Below are 6,146 nucleotides of genomic sequence, written 5' to 3' on the forward strand. Positions count from 1 at the left end.
CTCTTATGAAACATTTAGATAAGTTTTCCCATGTGTGAATTTTGTGTATCTGTGCTAACCGGTAAACACTGGGAACAGAGTTTCTGCCCTGATCTTATCTTTTAAGTAACTGATGGTGATAAAATTCCAAATTCTCACTTTATTAATCTGTACTTGGTTTAGCCACAAAAGAAAAAATTGGTCCCTGTTAAATCTTATCCCTTACTTAAAGCTGAAATTAATTAGCTAACTAATTCAGTTGAGGTTTTATTTTACTGTCTATTGACACGTTCTTTGATCCTCCAATATTTTTCTTTTTGAGTGATTGAAGATTTCATTCTTGCACTGTCAACAGACCTTTTGTTCAGAAACTTCTATTTACATCTGTAACTGACTTAATTCTCAGATCTTCCCAGCAGTTTCTCTTTGATCTCTGCATTTCTGAGTTTAATCATTAAGTTTGCATCTGAAGTGTTTCAGTTGCCATATCTTTCACAGTTTCCGGGACTCAATAAGAGAACACAAATACTGAAAGTTCACTTAGAATCATTTTTTGACAGTTTTGTGTGTTACACATACTGCATCTCTGAAATTACAGCATGAACTAGAATGATTCCTAGTTCGTTTCCATGTGTTAACTATTTAAATTGCAAGATTTGGCATGGATTTTTTCTATGTAGTCAGTATATTTCTGGTTTTACATTTTAATCATCTTAAGAGATGTCCTGCCTTTCCAGAGCAAATAATTTTATTGGGCCCAGGCTTTTCACAATGCTTTTGAAACAAGAAGTTTTAGTTCACTATCTCGATTCTAATGACAAACACAACTGCTAAAAAGCCACCAAGCAAAAATAAATCATTAACTGAAAATCAGGAAAAAAAAAATCAGCGTAGAAGAGTCATGAAAAATACAGCAAAACATCACTAAGAGAACTCTAAGAAATAAGTCCTAAGCAATTCTGACTACTAATTCTGACTGACTGTTCACCATGTGAAAGCAGAAGGCAGGTGACTCCCTGGTGCAAAACATCCTGTGCATTCACTTTTCACTCCCTGCAATAACTCAAGGCACACGAGCAACCTGCTGGCTGAAAGCTGGGTATTGTGGGTGCATTAAATTCCCTGAGGGCCAAGTTCCTTGAGTGCTGTGCTCCTGGAATACATTTGAGCAGCTCTGTACAAAAGCAGTCCCCAGCCAAACCCGTGGATGAGAATCACAAGTGGCTGCTCTGTCAACCTCTCACACACACAGGACATTCACGGCTACACTTGGGTTCCTGTGTGGGATCCCAACTCTTCCCTTTTGCTGTGCTCCACAGTGCTTCCCTTACAGCAAAGTTTATTTTCTCTTTGCTGAGATCCCTGCTTATTAAAGCAGGGCAGCACTGTACACTAATATGCAGAAAAACCAGACTGAAACTGAGAACTTCCACCCCAACAGCAGCACAATCCTGCCATCCCAAATACACCCAGTACTGCTCCCACTCCAGTGCTGTTACTCAGGGAGCTGGAACTGCTCCTGTGTTGTTACTCAGGCAGCTGGAATTGCTCTCATGCTGTTATCCAGAAAGCTGGAACTGCTCCTATGCTGTTACTGCTCCTGTGCTGTTACTCAGGGAGCTGGAGCTGCTCCTGTGCTGTTACCCAGAAAGCTGGAATCGCTCCTGTGCTGTTACTGCTCCTGTGCTGTTACCCAGAAAGCTGGAATCGCTCCTGTGCTGTTACTGCTCCTGTGCTGTTACCCAGAAAGCTGGAATCGCTCCTGTGCTGTTACTCAGGCAGCTGGAATTGCTCTCATGCTGTTACCCAGAAAGCTGGAACTGCTCCCTTTCTCCAGGTGCAATATCATGTAGCCTCTGTTTACAGCAGTCTGGGAAAACACTTAGTGGGTGTTGACTTTTGTTTTCCAAGTAGGTAGGGAAGGGTAGCTTATCTAACAAGTTCTGTGGCCAATTGCTGTTGATCTACATCAAATCAGACTGAAAATAAAAAATGTGAACTGAAAAATGAATTAATAACTATTGCAGGTGAAGTTAACTGAGCACCCAGGGAAGTTTATTTGTGTAAATGAAAGAAAGGGTGCCACTGAAATGAGTCTGGTTTTGGAGTACAGTGACACAGATGGGACCTTCCCATCTGTGCATGAGGTGGTTTTATTTGTCTTGGTTCTGGAGCATTTGTGTGTCCTCACTTCTCCCATGGAAAACCTGTGTTTGGGGACAGGGTGGGAGGAGAACCTGGGTGCATGAAAACAACAAAAAGGAAGGTTTGGATTTAACCAGAGAAGTGGAGTATCAAAGTCTTTTCCATAGTGAATGCCCTTGAATCCCACTGCCTCTGCTCGTTAGCTCAAGGCCAAAATTAAGAAACAGAAGTACCCAGAACAGTCACTGAGGATTTGTTACACCCTGAACACCCAACTCCAGTGCCTTACCAGTGGGGAATAACAATGTTCCCTAATAAATACTGACCCTGCCTTTCAGGATGGCACAAATCTGGAACCAATCCTTGATGAAGACTGACCAAAAGTTTATATATTTAGCTCATAAACACTGTTTTGTTCCAAAGTTACATGCAATATTAATTTCCCAGAAGACAAACTGATATGTAGTAGTATTTAGTTGCGTACTAACAATCTATATAGACCTATGTTTAGATGTGTATATAAATCTGCCTATACAGATTTAACAATCTCTATAGATCTAAGTTTAAAGATGTGAGGAAAGCAGTGTAAATATACTGATAGAACTTTCATTTAGACTGAGTTCTAAGTACACAAGTATTTATTTCTCTTAAAAAAATCTCTTGTGAATATTCTTGTGCTGAGACACAGTAATTTGGAGGACTGGAAGCTGGAAAGTGAAGTAGTGTGGCCATAGGGGTACTACAGGCAACCAACAAAATCATATAACTATGAAAGGAAACAAAAATCCATAAAGTGCTATAAAATATGCATGTTCTTTTACATATATATGTGAAAGGGGAAAAATCACAACAGTTTTTCCATTAAAGAAGACAGGAATGCTGGGCATGCACAGACTGCAAAAAACCATAGGAAAGAGAGATTTACAAGTAGCATATGCTTTCAATCTGCAGGAAACAAATCTGATCTTTTGGATATCAAATGCAAATCCCACTAACAGGATGTGAAAACAAGAATGGATTGACCATCTCAAGATTGAAAATCTGACACAGCATGAAAGCACCTCTGCCACCTACTTCTGCTTTCGTTTCAGGGTTTTGTTCCAACAGCACTCTTGGTTTGCAATTGTTTGTTTCTTCCATTTATCATCTTAAGCTCATTAAACTGCCTTTCCCCTCCCACATTCTGTTAGGGTACTTTTTATCTTTATGGCACAAAGATACAGTATCATCATCTTCTACTGTTTTAATTGAACCTGTTTATATCAGTTTCTGGCAGGCACATTCTATTGCACTGCATCTTTTTTAGACTATTAGAAAACACATTTTCAGTGTCATCTGCTACATATGGCAAACTTTCTGTTATCTGATGTAGATGTACACAAGAAAAATGTTTTAATGTTTTGGGGTTTAATAAATGCATCTGTAAAATCTATAGGGGTCTATATTACCAGGCAGGTCAAGGACACAACAGTCTCACACCACAGCTCATTGCTTCTGAAGGAACTGTTATGATTCCCATCTTTCTAAAAGGAAATTATTTATTTTTCTTGCTTCTAATTGTGCAAAATAAATAAAGATTACTTGTAAATATGCTTGACCTGTGCTGTTTCTAGACATCCATTGTGTGAAGCTCCAAATATAGAATGAAACATAGAATCACAGAATGGTTTGGTTGGAAAGGACCTTGAAGATCATTTCCTCTCAACTTGTGCCATGGGCAGGGACACCTTCCACTAGACCAGGTTGCTCTAAGCCTCATCCAGCCTGGCCTTGAACACTTGCAGGAATGGGAATGACATTTCAGAGTTTTTGAGGACTGTACCTCGTGAATACTCTGTGCTCCTTAAGGACATATGAACAGCCCAGGGCAGGAAATCTAAACAAGTTTTAAAAGGAAGAGACTCTTTTCCAACTAAGGAAAACAGGCTCAAGCTACCAAAGTGCTCCTGTTGGCAGCCAGTCCTACCTTTCCAGAGGGCTCAGACTCAGATGTGCTGCTGCCCTGTGATGTCTCCCTCAAGGCAGGAGTCACAGCCCTGGTCCCTCCATTCACAAGCAAATCCAACTCAATGCCAGAGATTAATTGCTGAACTATCTTTTACTCCTGCTTGGAAGGTTACCCTCTGTCTCCTTCTGAAATTTAGAAGGATGACCCACCAGAAGCAACAGAGGCTTAGAAGCAGTTGAATAAATCAGGCAATAAACAACTTCCAAGGACTGAATTGCAACATTGAGGAGTCTTTCTCACACAAACTTCAATATTGATAAATTGTGTCACTTGTAACAGGTGTCACCAGCCTCAAGCTCAGCCTCTGATCACCTAAAGATACCCATAATTTGGGATACTGCTGGTCTCTGGCCTCTGAGTGCGGCCTCCCAAACACCAAACATCACCATGAAGTCCCAGGTATTAAGAGCAAAGAAATTACACAGGAGGTCCTCAAAAATGTGCAGTGCATCAAACAGTGCTGCTGCCAGGAGTGAGAGACTGGCATGAAATGAAGTACTCAGTTACAACAAATGGCTGTAGAGAAATTGAGTAGGAAATAGAAGATAAAGAAGCTGGAATACTAAGTAGAGACAATTATAAGCAGGATAAAATATTTACCAGTATTGTTCAGAGGAAGAAAACATAACGTAGATAAAGTGGTGACAACAATGAATTTATAAAAATGTAAGAAAATTAAGGCTGAAGAAAAATACTGAAAAGCTTGCAAGTAAAACATCAATGCCTGATGAGGGAAGGAGAAGGGAAGAAAGATACGGGAAGATCTTTCCAGAGCAAACATGAAAGATAAATGGTACAGCAGAAAAAGCAAAAAGAGGGGATAGTAATCAACAAAGATTTGGTTATTTCAATGTTTTGGGTGTATACACATATATTTTCTTTAAACATGATCAGGTTAATAAGGGACAGATGAGACATCCCTTTAGAATCTCCCTTTATTGATAATGTATGGCACATTTACAGTATGACTGTCTTTGATACGCGGTTTTCCTCCTAATATCTATTGCTGATTTCATTTTTCTAAATGCCAGAAATTAGAAGATAAACCGAGGTGATGGGGCGCCAGCAGTTGGATCTGCTATCAGAATTCAAGGCTGTATTTCACACATAGACCATTCTTACCCTACCCAGTACAATTACCCCGGAGAAGTTTTGCAAAGGAAGGCAAACAGAACGGAACGGCTGCCGAAGCCTTTCGTGTATGAGCTGCCAGTGCTGATAAGGAGGTGATTAAATGGAGCGGCTGCTGAATTTCCCCACGGCCGGAGCTCCCCCGGCGTTTCTCACGGAGCCGCTGCCCCGACAGCGGCCCCGGCCCCGCCGCGGCTCTCGGCGCTCCGGCCACAGCGGCGGGGCCGGGGATGGAGGAAGGTCTGATGAACCCGGACACATTTCACCTCAGAATTCGTTTCCCTGCGCCCATGGGCAACTTCTTGTGCCTTCCTCCGAGGGACCCTCACGGTTAGCTAAGGTTAAAGCTAAATAAAGAGATAGCAGCAGGAGCTCATGGCCGACACAGTATGGCCACTTCCACCGCAAAACCGACACCGATTTATACCTGAGCTTCTATTTGGACAAATTTACCTCCTGAGCTCTGTGGACAGCGGAGCGGTCCCTCAGGCAAGAGGGGCATCAGCCACCTGTGCGGCCGCGGGGGCAGCGGGAGGTGGCATGGAGAGGCCGGGGGTACACGCAGAGCCGGGGGGGGCGGTACGGAGAGGCGGGGGCCGGGGCAGCTCTGAGGCTCGGGGCAGCCCCGGGGTTTGCAGCAGCCCCGGCAGCGCCGCCGGCGGGTGCGAGGGCGGGGTCCGGCGAGCGGCCCCTCAGGCCGGCAGGGCCCCCCCGTACCCATCATGCCCCGCGCCGGAGCGCGAGCGCCGCTTTCCCGCGAATTCAGTTCAAAGGCGGGGGGTGGGGGGGGCGCGCGCCGAGCGCGCGGACCAACCAAACGCTTCCAGAACCATCCGCGCGTCACGTGGGGGCGTGGCCGACGCCGACCAATGGGACGGCGCGG

The sequence above is a fragment of the Melozone crissalis genome, unplaced genomic scaffold (assembly GCF_028551555.1).
Source record: "Melozone crissalis strain CALT ecotype California unplaced genomic scaffold, PUWL_Pcris_2 ptg000026l_1, whole genome shotgun sequence".
In the NCBI taxonomy this organism is placed as follows: Eukaryota; Metazoa; Chordata; class Aves; order Passeriformes; family Passerellidae; genus Melozone; species Melozone crissalis.